Source organism: Aegilops tauschii, chromosome 5 (genome assembly GCF_002575655.3).
Source record: "Aegilops tauschii subsp. strangulata cultivar AL8/78 chromosome 5, Aet v6.0, whole genome shotgun sequence".
In the NCBI taxonomy this organism is placed as follows: domain Eukaryota; kingdom Viridiplantae; phylum Streptophyta; class Magnoliopsida; order Poales; family Poaceae; genus Aegilops; species Aegilops tauschii.
Window position 1 is genome coordinate 285,559,514 of NC_053039.3, and position 16,804 is coordinate 285,576,317.

Consider the following 16,804-nt stretch of genomic DNA (forward strand, 5'->3'; position numbering starts at 1 on the left):
CTCCATCTCCTCGTCCGAATCCCGAGCATCATCGAAGTCTTGCACCATGTTTTCCATCCCGGTACCATGCTCGTCGGTGCGACGACGATCCACCTCAGCTCGGTCACGTTGGGCAGACTCACCATGAAATGTCCACACCGTATAATCGGGCGTAAAACCACTCTTCTGCAGGTGTTTGCCCATTTCAACCTCTGTCCTCTTTTCCAATTGCCGCACCGTAAACAGGGGCACCAGGTTTTCCTCTGGCCATTTGCAAATGCGGCTCGCACAAACCCCTTGGTTTTTGTGAACCATTCAGTGCTCCATTTGTTCTGACCAGTGTGACCGGTGTACATCCACGCACGATCACTCATCTTGACTTTCAGAGCTACTAGACACACAACAAATATATATATATATATATATAATTCACCATGTATATATTCATCAGTTGATCTACTTTGTCAATTTTATTACGTCCATGCAACCTACACTCTAATAGGTAATGATAGGTCCTAATCCCGCCCGAGTATGTTTAGATTGGGTTCATTTTCCCATGCTATGCTCCGGATCCTACGCAAAATTTCGGCAGCACCTCCCCGCTGTTCTCCTGATACACGTCTCTGCAATAAACAGAGAGGATGTGTACCCGGAGAACAACAGGGGAGGCACTGACGAAATTTATGCGTCGGATCCAGAGCAAAGCATATGGGAAAACGAACCCAATCTAAACATACTCGGGCTGTCCATGGATAGCGTTGGACAATTCGAAAGAATCAAGGTTATAAATATGCAAATGCATGCATATTTATAACTATGACGCTTTCGAACGGGAGACACATATTGGTTATGCATACTGATGATTCAAGACACATATATAGCTAGCTATCAAGTTTCATCGGAATAGATCAAATAATTAATGGGGGAGGAGGACATGTCATTTGTGCTCACCCACGAACGAAGGGGCAGAGCTCGTCAAACGCACAGCGAGGTCGTCGAACACCAAACCTCGCAGCGATGAAACAACTGCACATTTAAAACTACCCGATCAACACAATTATATATGATGTTTTTCATAACAAAATCGAAAAATATATGACCTAACTAATAATTCACAAATATATGACCCCGTCGGCTTCTGGAAGGCTAGAGAACACCTTTTCGGGAGGTGTCGGGGGTCGGGGTGTCGTGTCGGTGTCGGGGTGCCGGGTCGGGGTCGGGGTCTCGGGGTCGGGGTGTCGGGTCGGGGTGCCGGGTCGGGGTCGGGGTGCCGTGTCGGTGTCGGCGTCGGGGTGTCGGGTCAGGCTCGGGGTCGGGGTGTCGGGGTCGGGGTCGGGGTCGGGGTCGGGGTCTCGGGGTCGGGGTGTCGGGTCGGGGTGCCGGGTAGGGGTCGGGGTCTCGGGGTCGGGGTGTCGGGTCGGGGTGCCGTGTCGGTGTCGGGGTCGTGGTGTCGGGTCAGGCTCGGGGTCGGGGTCTCGGGGTCGGGGTGTCGGGTCGGGGTGCCGGGTCGGGGTGTCGTGTCGGTGTCGGGGTAAGGGTGGGTGTGGTGTCAGGGTGTCGGTGTCGGGGTGTCGTGTCGGGGTCGGGGTGTCGTGTCGTGTCGTCTTGGGGTGTCGTGCCGGGGTGTCGTGTCGGGGTCGGGGTGTCGTGTCGGGGTGGGGGTGTCGGTCGTCGAGGTCGGGGTGTCGTTGGTCGGGGTGTCAGGTGTCGGTGGTCGGGGTCAGGGTGTCGGTGGTCTTCTTCTTCTCCTCCTCTCCTCTAGCTTTCTCCTCCTCCTCCTCGTCCTCCTCTCCTCTTTCTTCTTCTTCTTCTTCTTCTTCTTCTTCTTCTTCTTCTTTCTTCTCCTCCTCCTCCTCCTCCTCCTCCTCTTCTTCTTCTTCTTCTTCTTCTCCTTTTTCCTCTTCTTAAACCTAGCACTAAGTAACCTAAAACAAAACAGGAAAAAACTACACCTAAACCTAGCTATTCTTCTTCTCCTCCTCTTCTTCTAATTATTCTTAGTTTTTTTCATTACTAAACATAAACCTAAAACTAAACTAAACCTAAGACCAAACTAAAAGTAATCTAAACTAAATTAAATATAAAACCAAACTAAAAGTAATCTAAACTAAACTAAATCTAAAACTAAACTAAAAGTAATCTAAACTAAAAAACAGAAAAAAAAGAAAAAAAAAAGGAGAAGAGGGGTGGGGCTCACCTGCGGCAGGGGTGGGAGGCCTGTGGCACGCTGGCAGGGCCCAGGGGCGCTGGGCGGTGGGGTTGCTCGCCGACGGAGGGGCGCTCGCCGACGGAGGGGCGGCGGGGTGGCGCTGGCCGGGCGGAGGGGTGGGGGCGACGGGGCGGAGCGGGCGACAGGGCGGAGGGGTGGGGGGGCAGCGACGGGGCGGAGGGGGCGATGGGGCGGAGGGGTGGGGGGCGACGGGGCGGAGGGGGCGACGGGTGGCGGGGCAACGGGGCGGCGGCGGGCGGTGGCGGTGGGGTGGGATGTCGTGGCGGGGCGCGTCGGGGAGGAGAGAGAGGGAGAGAACAGAGAGTAACGGGCGGGGGGTACGGGCCGTTAGGTTCTCTCCTCTTTGCCGTCCGCCTTTTTGTCTCTTTGCCGTCTGCTAGCAGACGGCAAAGAGGTGGGGCGTTATGTTTTTCCCAAACGGGCGGGGGGTGGGGGCCACCTCTCTCTTTGCCGTCTGCCAGCGGACGGCAAAGATTCTTTGCCGTCTGCTAGCAGACGGCAAAGAGCTCGCAGATGGCAAAGACCTGTTTTGTCGTCTGCCATTTCTTTGCCGTCTGCTTTTGGGTAGCTGATGGCAAAGAGCTTCTTTGCCGTCAGCTAGCAGACGGCAAAGAGCTGGCAGATGGCAAATTAGCTGATTCTAGTAGTGCTTCCCATAAAGGCAAATGTGGTTGCACTGGGAAAAACTTGATTCAGTGGCACCATGACCCGGTCAATGATATATTCAAGTTGAGTTATTATCAGGTTCAACTTAAAGTGAAAGTAACCGGTGTCATAATATGCCATGAAATGCAGCACTAACATATGCATCATACATCAACGGAAATAACTGGGTCAACTATATCCACACTAAGCATAGACATCAACAACTCATAACACTCCTCTGGTTATGATTAATCATCACTTTAAACAGAATCTTTACTTAACAAATTTATCATTTTTCTCATCCAAGAAAATAACTCAAAATAATTACTTATGTCCATAACCATATTACTTCTTCATAACAAATATTACTTCTAGTTACTTAACCAACTTAGTTAGCTTCAAACTTCTGTAAACTAAGCATATCAACTTAAACAAGCAACCAACAGAATATAAATAATATTCTAGTGATTTAAATGCATGGATTAAACCATTAATTCAAGTTGAAAAAATTCACGACTATTGTAATGGCACCATGAAAATGTTGCTGCGGCTTGCCTTAGTGCAGATGAGGTTCACAAACCTCCTGCTGATCCTCAAGACAAGCTTCACCTTCTAGAAATAATTAAAAACACAAAAAGAAAACATCAAGAACCCTTCTGAAATTCACCAGAAAATACAGACAGCAGAGAAAAATCTCATTTTTGGTGAGCTGCTAGATTTCTTCATAAAGAACACAATGCAAACAGAATCAATTCATTTGGACTTATGGTTAAAAAGTTTTGGCTGTTTGAAGCTCTCTGGATAGAATTAAATTTGAATTTAAATAAAACAGAACTGAGGGGGGGTGACATCGAAGGCGTAAACCTCGCGGGCACCACCACTCGTACCGCTTCGCGCGCGTACTGAGTGGCTGACTAGCGGGTCCCACTAGTCAAGTGAGAGGGAGTGGGAGAGGGAAACAGAGGATGGCGCGGCTTCGCCGGAGCACATGCCGACGAGGAGAGGTTCTTGGCCAGGACTGGAGGGAGGGATCGAAAGAGGAGATGGAGGCGCACCTGCCCCTACCCGTAGGTTAGCTAGGGGTGATCAGACGGCATCGGAAATGACCTCTCCTGCGGTGACAGGAAGCAGAGGTCACCGGAGTTGAAGACGACGGCGATTAGGGGCAACACCAGGGGCTCCAACCGGGCGGAACAGCACCACCGAGGCACGGCGGAGGCCCTGGAAGGGTGGCCCGAGACTTGGAGGGGCTGGAGCTGCGGAGATGACTCAAGGGGATCGCCGGCGAGCTTGAGCTCGGGGACGGCGGCCCGCGGCTTGCCCGGCCAGGCTACGGCTTTCTACGAGATTGTGGAGTGTGTGGGAGGAGTGGATGATACTCGAGGAGGCTGGGGAGGGCTCTATTTATAGCTGAGCGGCGAGAGGGGATCGGGCTCCGCCGAAGGACACCTGGACACGGCGCCCGGCGACGAACAGCGTCAGTGAGCGAGGGGGAAGGCGACGCAGCTCACGCGGGAACTGTGGGCGAGCAGAGACAAGCACAAGGGAGAGAGGGTGGCGACGAACACAGTGCACAGCGCACTGTTGCGTCGGACGGACCGCGCCCATGCTCGCTGCGGCGAGCTCCGGCGTCGGCGAGCGCCAGGAGGGAGTTAAGAAGGTCGGGACGAAGACCATGGCGATGTTTGGCAAGGTTTGGCAGTCGGGGAAGCAAGCACGCGCGCAATAGAGCGCTCGGCGGCACTCAGAGCGCGGCGACATGTAGGTTGGCATCGTGCACACGCGTGATCACCGCGTGAACTCTGACCTCAGGCCGACCTAAGCCCAAACTTCATGTCTGGCGTGTAGTTCGTGGTAGATTGAGAGGTTACCACGCTTTGGTTTGAGCTCAGACGCAGTAGAATGGATTTCAACTTCCTGGTAAGTTTCTGGTCAGTAACTTTGAGGGATTACTATGGTCAAACTACTGAGAGTTGGGAGCTGGGCTTTGGAGGTTTAATCATCTACTAAGGTGATGATGCACAAGAAAAATCAGCCACAATAGAGCAAGTAAAATGGTTGCTCTAGAAACTACCATTCTGTCCAGAACATAAAATATTTTCTGTAGCAAAAATATTCCAACAAGTTATGAATTTTTTTTTGCTCAGGAAGGTGCCCTAGGGTTCAAAGAATATTTGGGAATTTTCTTAGATTTTTGTGGGCAAGAAAAATTGGGGTTGCTTTGGAGCACATTGAGCTAGCTAGGGTTTAAGAGAGGGAAATGAATATCTTTCATTTAAGAAAATATTCAAAAAATTATTTTGAGGTGAACCAGAGAGGAAATGATAGTTAGAGAGGGAAATGAGGCACTTGGGTGAAAGTCAAGGGGTACCCAAGTGTTTAAGTCCATCTGAAAAGATTCAAAACTCCAAATTTAAAAATCAAACCAACTGAAAATCTAGCAAAGAGAAGAGGGCAAAAAATCAGGCTGTCACAATGTACTTCTACATTATAAACTTTGAACAAGCAATTTGATGCGGATGACAAAAATAAACAGCATTTGCACTCATAGCTATCCAAATATAAACAACAAAGTTTGAAGGCTCGAGGAGGACAAACTTACATTAGTAGTGAAGCCAGGCTCTATAAAGTCCTTGTCCATATTGATGGGGGGGGGGGGCAAATCAAGAAGTTTACCACACACTCTTCTTCAAGAGTATTGCCTTTATTCTACATTTTGTTAAGAGTAAATATAGATGTGAAAATATAGGAACAAATGGCGATTATTTAACTTAAGATGCAGAGTACAAATGTAAATGCAGCATACAGGCAGAAGGCACTGACAAGAGCAATGCGGAGCTAAACTTCTTCAGTAATATTGGTTTTATTCAATATTTTGGCAAGAGTAAATGTAGATCTGATGTGTAGAAAAATGGAGGACAAGGGAAAATAAGCTGCAAAGTGTACATGAAGAACTAGCTGACAAATATAAGTACAGTGATGAAGGACAACAGATACTTACAAGAACAATGCAGAACTAAATTTCTTCATAGGCATCGGGTTTATTCTACATTAATTTAAGCACTAATATAGATCTGATAATTTGGAGCGAACAGTGGATAAGCGCTATAATGCACAATGATGTCACATAATCCACCAGGTATGAATGTAAGGACAGCGATAGGACAATAGGTACTCACAAGAGCAAAGGAGCGACCAGCATAGTTGCGATATCCTAGGTTTTGCGGCGCTGGTTCCATCGCCAATATACGTCGGGTGCTATGTGATTTCTCCGGTAGCACCACCTTTTTCAAAGACTTTGCTTGTACTCCTTCAGGTTCTGCAATCACCCTCTTCCTTTTGGATGTCTGAAACATAAGAACAGCATTTGAATGGAAAAAACATGGTATGACGACAAATGGAATAGGTGTTGATAATGGATGGGCATGGCATCTTCACATATATCATGATATAACTAAGCAGATGGCGGTGCAACGAAGCAAAATAAATGCAAGACACCTTATGCAAGATATGTGCAACCAATAAAACCTTCCCAAATTAGAACATGCACCTTATTGGGTGAACAGGATAGGCCATCTGCCTTTGACTCCTTGAGCTCAGAATAGTCATTAGGATCATATTCAGAATACGAATCTATAGGTCGGGAGCATGTGGGTTTCATTGCATCCACAATGGACCCCAATCCCTTGATGCCAAGTTAGTTACCCATTGAACTGTTCCGCAATATTCTTCTGATGTGTGGATTCTTATATTCATTGTGGTTACGTACAATATCTGTAAAGCATGAAAACACAAGTAGTAGTGAGATTATCTTTCTAATGCATAGGATATTGTAATACAATAGAGGCTCCCTGTAAACCCTTGTGTGCTATCACTGGATTCTGATGAGAGAGCCCGTGTGTGCTGTAATATGGTCAGTAGATTAATATAATCTGGCACAACTACACAAAAAAATAAGCCCCCTGTTGGGGGCCCCAGATGTAAGGATAGTTGGCAGACGATAGGTTCATAATATACCGTATAGAAAGTTTATTGCCAAACCATGATAACGAGAGCGCAGAGCCAGTAGACAGATCATAGTGTAGATAATAGGAGTACACCATAACCACCATAAATAAATAAATCGGGAAAGCGGAACTGGCTGGGAAACATAGGGTTTTTCCGCTGCTAATATGCAGCCTATCGATCACCTACAGGCCAGCTCTATTCATCTGAAGGCACACAACTGTTACTATCAGTTTATTCTATCAAAGACCGCGTGGCTCCCACCATTTCCGGGGTATTATGGCAGACCAACTCGAAGTGCAAAATCATTTAGCAGAACCAGCCCAATAGAGGTGTCGACTGCCGATGTCCCTGCTCCCCTTCCTGACAAGGAACATATTGTGCTTACTAAGGAAGAACAGAAGAGGAACATGTTAAAGAACAGAAGAGGAAGCATATTCTGCATGTTTGCATGCAAGTCGCGTGACATTTGTCATTTGGGTCAGTCGACCATTTCAGGCGGTTGGATGAAGATCCTACGTCTCCTAATCCTTCTTCTTCCTCGTCTCCGATTCTTCCCATACAGAACACTGCACGGGCCGCCGGCCGAACCACCGGCCCCCACCGCCCGTGTTCCTCCACCACCCCCACCCCCGCCCCCACCCGCGTCGAGTTTTCTTCATTCGGCGAGGCCCCACCACCGCCCCCACAGCCACCGTCCCCACCCGAGCCCCTTCCTTCGCACTGGCGAACTCCGGCAAGTACTGAAAAATCGACTAACCCAAATTTTAAATTTAGTCTACTGTCATTTAACTAGTGTGGAATATAAAAGGGGAAAACCATAAGCATTGCGAGTATAGTGTTGAGCGTGCCATGGCGGATCTGAAGGTGCAAACCGGACAAAGGCAACTTCGCAACCGATGTCTGCTTTCAACTAGCAAGTAAGTGATGGACAATAAATCAGAGTAAAGCAGTGGCGATCTATTTTCTTGCTGCATTAAATAAGTTGAGCAGATACGAAAGAGTACCGCCTCTGGTGTGGCGCCGTGTATGCATCTGCTGAGAATTTGATGGTGCTGCGGTAGCGATGGCTGTCGGCGGCGTGGAAGCAGATCTAGGAGGGTAGACGATGGCGGCGGGGCGCGGTGGACGAGACAGTCGTAGGAGCAGCGCCGCCAAGGTGGAAGACGGCGGGGATGATGCGAGAGGACGGGATGCAAGGATCCCGGTTCGAAGCCGTGGATGAGAGAGGTCGATCTCTTGTAATGGCCGACGGTGTCGGGATATTAGCTCCGGCATGGTGGAGGAGGACGGCGGTGGATGGGGTGGCGGACGGAGGAGGCTGGGGTGGAGAGGGTGTTTTGGCGCCCACTGAGTACGAATGGGGAAATGGAGGGAGAGAGAGGAAGGGGGGAACCATGTCTTCAGGGCACGCTTATCTCACATGCAAGGAAACTTACAAACTTAGCCCCTGTTTAAAATTTCCTACATCACAGCAATATCAGTCGGTTGGGGATAGGATGGTAATCTCACATACACCGAATATTTACCGACGAGAGTTTGTTTTTGGCACCCACCGTGTATGAATCGGGGAGGGAGTCGATTTTGGCCGAGGAGACACTATGTTTTGGCGCCCACCATGCATGAATCCGGGTGAGAGGCGGTTATGTCACGTTTGAGTGAAATTACAAACCTACCCCTATCGAAACCTATAGAAATCGAGCCGATAGGCTTTGCGTGTCAGGGATAGGCAGTAATTTCCATCTCACAGATTTTGGTTTCGGGCGGCTGTGACTTTCCCCGCTTCATTCAAATTTTTGCTGAGCAAGAGTGCACGTTTACCGTGCCAATTGTCGAATGTGGGGTTCCGGCAAACCCTTAAGGTTCGAACACTAGGGTGCGCGTGAAGTCTTTCCCTTCTACCGATCTACGCCCTAGCTCGCTAAGGTCTCGCAGACGAACTCGACGAACTCACAGCACAGAGAGACACGAGATTTATTCTGGTTTGGGCCACCGTTGTGGTGTAATACCATAATCCAGTGTGGTGGTGGTGGATTGCCTCTTGGGCTGATGATGAACTGTACAAGGGGAGAACAGCCTCCTGAGGTTGAGGTGTTCTTGTGGCTAGGCTCTCGATCGGGTTGGATCAAGCTAAGATCCGATCCCCCCTCCACTATGGTGGCTAGCTCTACTTATATAGGCCCTGGTCCTCCTCCCAAATATCGAGCGGGAAGGGAGCCAACAACGGCGGGCAAATTTGAAGGGGGACAGCTAGTACAAGCTATCCTGACAAAAGTGGTCTTCGCCTGCGAAAAGCTCTGGTGGTGACGCTGCCTTGGGCTCCACGATGACCTCCGTCTTGCCGTCCTCCTGGGCTTGGTCTCGTTGCACCAATATAGCAACCTTTGTCTGATGCCTCGGTACTCTTCGCCTGCGTTGGCCTCCTTAGCACCAAAGAGGAAATAAGGACGTTGTGCGCGCTGGCGCCCGCCTGGTGCCGTTCGTCATGGCTCACGTCACGAGAGCCTCGTGAGGTTTGCCCCGCCTTGATATCTCCGCTCCTCGTGAGCCTGCCTGGCTAGGCCGCTCCAGAGGAGGTCTTGCGTTGTCCGCCTCGCGAGGCTTGGACCCTCGCGAGGGTCTTGGATGCCTTGTTGATGAAGATGGGCCGTACGGCCTGCTGGCTTAACCACGCTGTGGGCCGCAGGCAGGCAAGTCTGGGGACCCCCGTTCCCAGAACGCCGACAGTAGCCCCCAGGCCCAAGGTGCGCTCGGGCTTGGCTTCGCGGCGAAGCCAAGGGTCATGTTCGGAGCATCGCGGGCCCCAAAAGCCTGCGGCCTCGGTCGACGCATGGCGGTTGATTGGACGCGGGCGCCTCCGCTTCCCCATGCTGCCTCGGCAACTGCACGACTTGACAAGTCCCTGCGACATGCAAGGAAAACCATCATTACCTGCGATCGTGGGAGACGCCGGCTAGCCTTCTCTTGCTATAAATGGGGAGGGGGGCAGAGCCCCAGTTGCCCATCTCTTCCTCGCTTGCTTGCTTCTTCCTCCTTGCTCCACTACTGACAACAATGGCGCCTATCAGAAGGTTTCCTGCCGAAGAGAAAGGGAAGGCTCCCCGTGATGATCCGGGGCCACTTCCGCCAAAGAAGAGGTCGATCCATCGCCGTGATGAAGCGGCGATGCAGGTGGTGTCGAGTCCTTGGTGAGGAAGTTCCGCGGCTTTGTCTCCGCTCCTCTGTCCGGCGATGTCGTCGACCTTGCAGCTGGTGATGAAGGTGAAGACAAAATTGCTCACGGGGAGCACCTTCTGCAGGCGACGGCAACGTCTAGAGGTGACCCGCGGCCATTCTTCCCGTTTCGTTCCTACGACATGTATCAGGCCTCGTGGAGGCGTTTAGACTTTTCATTTGGTATTGTGAGGACAATATGCTTGTAATATTTGCTTCGAGATTTTGCGATTTCCTTCCTATTTGCTTTGCGTTCTGCGTCGGCAGAGCCCGGCCCCGCGCATACCTCAACCGCCATTGGGCCGACTGGAGACCAGGACGGACTAAGGAGTGAGGGGCTACGTGACCAGTTAGGCTCCTGAGTCGCGATGCTCAGGAGTCCCCCTTGACGCGCAAACAACATATAGGTAGAGTTCGTGGGGATAGATTAATGTTCTACGTCGGCAGAGCCCGGCCCCGTGCATACCTCAACCGCCATTGGGCCGACCGGAGACCAGGACGGACCAAGGAGTGAGGGGCTACGTGACCAGTTAGGCTCCTGAGTCGCGATGCTCGGGAGTCCCCCTTGACGTGCAAACAATTTCCATACTTGCCCTCGCCGAGGCCTCGGGAGGGGCGCGTGACGCCCAGGTCCGGGGGACCTGGTTGGGTGGCGTGCGCTTGGGCGTGACCCGAGCGCAGCCCCCGTGCCCAGCCCCCTTGTGCGGCTCTCCCGAGGGGAGGCGTTGTGCTGAGGCTGGGCGCTGAGCTCTGGGCTCCCTGAGGTTGGTACGACCATGGGGCCGCCCTCAGTTGTTTATCACCAGCGTGGAGCATAGTGCTTCCGCTTGTGCACGGGCATAGCCGCCCCTCGGCAGTGTCGACAGCCAGCGCGGAGCATGGTGCTTCCACTTGGGCGTGGGATGGGGGCCCCCTCCAGGAGGAGCCCCCGGGGCGTGTACAGCCCCGCCCTGACACGTGGCTTGCACGGTAGGGCTGCGAGGTGTATCTGGGCACTCGTGAGCCAGCGCGGGTGTCGACAGCCAGCGCGGAGCATGGTGCTTCCACTTGGGCGTGGGATGGGGGCCCCCTCTAGCAGGAGCCCCCGGGGCGTGTACAACCCCGCCCTGACACGTGGCTTGCACGGCAGGGCTGCGAGGTGTATCTGGGCACTCGTGAGCCAGCGCGGGACTCACGAGGCCCTACCTCAAGGCGGGTTGCGCTTGGTCTTGAGTCTTGGTGACTGTATGTCCCTACAAGGCGGTTAGATGCAAGCACTCTACGTCCTCAGGTCCCGGCCCTCGAGCGAGCTCAGCCGCCGCTGGTATGCCAGGTCGCGATGCCGTGGTCAAGGCCAGGGGGTGAGGGCTGGAGAGCCAGTAAGAGCTCCTGAGTCGCGATGCTCAGGAGCCCCCCTTTTAACGTGCAAGGGAATTGCATAGGATGAACAGACCCGTGGCGGGCGGCAATCGAGCGGGCGATAGCCGTTGGTAGGTTTAGCATGGAGAGCGGATCAACTTGGAAAAATGCAGGAAGATACATGCCACTGGGTCCGCCTCGAGCGGCTTGGGGATGATGCAGCCCGAGGGGCGCCCCCAGCAAGGTAAGCTAAAGACATAAGCAAAAGGGATACATGCCACAGGGACGGACCCATGTGGCCTAGGAATAATGCAGCCCGAGGGGCGCTCCCAGCTTAAATGAGGTCGGAAGATGTCACCTGGTTCTGTTGATGAAGTAGAGTTGGTGCAGCTGAAGGTGTGCGTTGAAGAAATGACTCCTCATGAGCCATCGGGACCCTGAGCCTCGGGAGGCTCTGGGGGCTCGGGAGGTTCCCTAAAGACCGTCTCCATCTCCTCCAGGACGGCGTGGTACCTGGCCTCCTGAGCTGCCAGGACACGCCGCAGGTCGCGCTAATAGGCTGACGCCACGCTCGGCAAGCCGAAGGGCATGCGAACGTAGCTGTGTGGTGGGCCCTCGCAGCGGCCCACACGCGATGGCCATAAGCGCTCCTGAGATGCGTCCCTGTTGAGCCCTGGGACGTCGATGCAGACGCGCAGCTCAGCATCCTCGCCTGGATGGGGAGCTGCGCCTCGTGAGCGGCCGTCGCCGCGCATGGCCCTGGCATCTTGCAGTTCCTGAGCGGTCTTGGTGATGAACTCCTGAGCGGTGGGCACTCCTTGCCCTGTGCTCTCCTGAGGGTCACGTGCCGCGAAGCACGCCTCCAAGTGGTGCCCAAGCGCCTCCCTCATGAGGTTGGCAAGGTCTGAGGCCCTCCAAAAGAGAGCCCCCGAGCCCTGCCTGAGGAGGGTGACGGGCGCGCCTTCCTATGCGATGGAGGGAGGCGCCCCTGGAGCGGGCGCTGATCCTGACGAGGCTCCTTCCGCGACGCCATCCTCCTGAGGTCCCGCACGGCGCGGCTCCTTCTTCTTGGGGATGGCCTCCGGAGGGCCTTCATTTCTGCTGTCGGGGTCGTCGATTGTTGTAGCTTGAAAGGCACGCTCGAGGGAGCGCACCGCATCCCTCTCTTCACACGGGACCGTGATGATTCCTCCGCTTCCTGGCATCTTGAGAATGTTGTAGCCGTGATGAGTGACTGCCATGAACTTGGCCAGGGCTGGATACCCGAGGATGGCATTGTACGGCAGGCGGATGTGCGCGACGTCGAAGTCGATGAGCTCGGTGCGGTAGTTCTTGCGCTCTCCGAAGGTGACAGGCAGGCGGACCTGCCCTATCGGTGTGGTGGAACCGTCGGTCACTCCTGAGAAAGGCTTGGTGGGCTGGAGCTGTTCATATGGCACTTGGAGGTTGTCGAACGTGTCGACGGACAGGACGTTGAGCCCTGCGCCGCTGTCGATGACGGTCTTGGTGACCTGCACATTGCTGATGACTGGGGAACACAGCATAGGGAGGGCGCCAGCGGTGGCTGCGCACTTGAGCTGATCCGCCAAATTGAAAGTGATGGCGCATTGGGACCACTTGAGCGGGCGCGTGGCCCCGAGCTTGGGGAGCACCGCATTCACCTCGCGAGCAAACTGTTTGAAGATGCGCTGAGAGGCTGGGGCCTGGGCTCCGCCCAAGATGCAGGCGATCGCACGCGGCTCCTGGAAGCCCCCAGCCCCCTCGTCCTGGTGGTGGTCGTCGTTCCTTCTTGGTGGCGGCAGCGGAGGAAGACCGGTGTTGCCCTGGAGGCGATCCTCATGAGGCGGGTCCCTCCAGGCGCCCTCGCGAGGTTGGTCCTGCCAATGGTCCTCACGAGGCCAGTCACGCCACTCCTGGCGCAGGCCGCGGTCGTCCCAGCGTCCGCCTCCTCGTCCTCCTCCACAGCCATAGCCACGGTCGTTGCGCTCGGGGCGTCGACCGTAGCGTCCTTCCTGTATGGCTCTGAGCTCTTGACAGTCGCTGGTGTTGTGGGTGTTCAGGTTGTGGAAGGCGCAGAACGGTCGGCCGTTCATGGATGACTCGGGCTGATCTCTCCCCCGCTTGGTGTCGGGCTCCGCTGTGAGCACCACCGCCTCCTTGCGCTTCACGTCCTTGGCCTTGGCCTTCTTCTCCTCCGCTCCTGCGGCTAGCAGCTCGAGGAGAGAAAGGCGCCCCTCCTCAGCTCTTGCGCACTTGGTCTCCAGGTTGAATAGCTCCTGAGAGGTGCAGAGCTCCTCGTGGATGGCGAGCTCTTCTTTCATCTTGACGTCACGGACGCCGTCGGAAAACGCGGAGATGATGGCCTCGTCCGTGACCTTGGGGATCTTGAGGCGGGTGTTGTTGAAGCGCTGGATGTACTTCTGGAGGGTCTCTCCTGGTTGTTGCTTGATGCGGCGCAGATCACCCGCGGCCGGTGGGCGGTCGCGAGTGCCCTGGAAGTTGGCGACGAAGTGGTCGCGCATCTCATCCCGGGAGGAGATCAAGCCGTGCTGCAGGTTCAGGAGCCAGGAGCGGGCTCCATCCTTGAGAGCCATGGGAAACCAGTTCGCCATGACTTTTTCGTCGCCGTTGGCCGCTACGATGCTCAGCTCATAGAGCTGCAGGAACTCCGCGGGGTCGGCGGTGCCGTCGTAGCGAGGAGGCAGGTCCGGCTTGAACTTGCCTAGCCAGGCGACGTTACGCAGCTCACGGGTGAAGGCGCGGCAGCCGGCTGTGGTTGCCGGGGCCCGCTTCGGAGGTGGAGCTTGGTCTTGACAAGGTCCGCGCTGCGCCGCTGCAGGCGGCGCGCGGTCTAGACGAGGTGGCGCGGGGAGCGCAGGTGCAGCTTCTCGCGGCCGCGGGATTTCTTGGTAGCTTCTCTCTTCGCGCGCGGGCACCGGGCGTGGCGGGTCACGCCGCGGAGCCGCGCGCCTTGGTGCCAAGGCACCGTCTTGGGGCTGAGGTGGTGGAGGCACGCCATGAGCCTCGTCGCCCGCGGCTGGTTGAGGGGGAGGCAGAGAGAGGGACGGCACTGGGGAGCCCCCTGCAGCACGGACGAGCTCGGCGACGCGGTCGAGCCACTCCTCATAGAGGTCGTCGATGGGGCGGTAACGCAGGAGTTCGTTCGCCGTGAGGAGCACGGCCCGTGCCTCCATGGGAGCGCGGCGCGCATGAGACGAAGAACCAGCAGGGGTTAGTGATGGAGTAGCGGTGCGGCCGTCCTGCCGCACCGAAGGATGCAGTGAGGATGTCTGCTGCTCATTCCCCGCCAGGCCGGTGGCAGCGTTGGCGGCGGGAGACAGAGAACGACGAGGTGGCCAGCGAGGATGCCTGCCCTGAGCGACGCGGGCGGTGAGGGCAGCACGACGCTCAGCCCGAGCACAGCGAGCGTCCGCCATGGAGACGACGGAGCGACGAAGCGGCGAACTGATGGAAGGGAAGCTACTGCGCACCCCTACCAGGAGCGCCAAATGTCGGATGTGGGGTTCTGGCAAACCCTTAAGGTTCGAACACTGTGGTGCGCGCAAAGTCTTTCCCTTCTACCGATCTACGCCCTAGCTCGCTAAGGTCTCGCGGACGAACTCGACAAACTCGCAACACAGAGAGACACGAGATTTATACTGGTTCGGGCCACCGCTGTGGTGTAATACCCTATTCCAGTGTGGTGGTGGTGGATTGCCTCTTGGGCTGATGATGAACTGTACAAGGGGAGAACAGCCTCCTGAGGTTGAGGTGTTCTTGTGGCTAGGCTCTCGATCGGGTTGGATCAAGCTAAGATCCGATCCCCCCTCCACTATGGTGGCTAGCTCTACTTATATAGGCCCTGGTCCTCCTCCCAAATATCGAACGGGAAGGGAGCCAACAACGGCGGGCAAATTTGAAGGGGGACAGCTAGTACAAGCTACCCTGACAAAAGTGGTCTTCGCCTGCGAAAAGCTCTGGTGGTGACGCTGCCTTGGGCTCCACGATGACCTCCGTCTTGCCGTCCTCTTGGTCTTGGTCTCGTTGCACCAATATAGCAACCTTTGCATGATGCCTCGGTTCTCTTTGCCTGCGCTGGCCTCCTTAGCACCAAAGGGGAAATAAGGACGCTGCACGTGCTGGCGCCTGCCTGGTGCCGTTCGTCATGGCTCACGTCACGAGAGCCTCGTGAGGTTTTGCCCCGCCTTGATATCTCCGATCCTCATGAGCCTGCCTGGCTAGGCTGCTCCAGAGGAGGTCTTGCATCGTCCGCCTCGCGAGGCTTGGACCCTCGCGAGGGTCTTGGATGCCTTGTTGATGAAGATGGGTCGTACGGCCTGCTGGCTTAACCACGCTGTGGGCCGCAGGCAGGCAAGTCTGGGGACCCCCGTTCCTAGAACGCCGACACCAACTCAATTTGAATCCAGTTTGTATTCTATTTTTCTTCGGGTAGGATCCATTTGCGATTGGAATAAAATTCTAAATACATCATTTTTTATATATATACTTTCAAAAGCACAACACCCTTTATACATAAATATGGTTTACAAATGGCATGATCTCAGATTCATAAGGCTGTATCCATCTTAATTTGGATTTCCAAATATTTGAAACCACTTTATGTTGAAATCCAATGTATGCATTCCTCGCTAACTGTCTCGAATTAATGTGTGTTTCTTGCGTTTCTTTTTTACTTCTCAAACATGTATAATGTGTTTCACACACGCAACATATAGTGTAATCCCGTTTAGACATTAATTGCATATAAATCATGCATTGTCTCTACTTAAAGAATCTATGGATCACTAATATTGATAAACTACATAACATTACACGTGTCCCCAAATTCAAATGAATATGCATGTTTCATACACCAATTTGCGTTACGATATTATCGATGTCATGATCTCCAGTTTAAATAATTGAATCCCCTTTAATCCAGATATTCGTCTCATATAGCTAGCACTCATGCTTATATAGGAGTATCTCTCTAGACCTATATGTGTTCATCATCTCTCGGGTATCTCTCGTGCTACCTGTATGTCGACAATCATCTTTTATCTTCGCAACACACTGACGGTACTCTATCCCTCGACCTTCATCACTCTATCTCTCTCTAAGTATATCTCGCTCCCTGCTATGTGTCTCTAACAATGATTCTCCATGTGAAATCTCTTTCTCTCACACAAACACAAACTTCGTCTCCCGGGGTCTCATTTCTCTCTACTATTCCCCTGTGTGCCACTCGCACACCCCCTCTCACACAGAGATGTCTTTCGCTCCTTAGATATGAGAAGCTACGACTCTTCCTCTTAAATATCTCTTTCTCACACACAAACACAAACTCTGTCTCCCAGGGTCTCATATCTCTCCACCATTCTCTTGTATGTCACT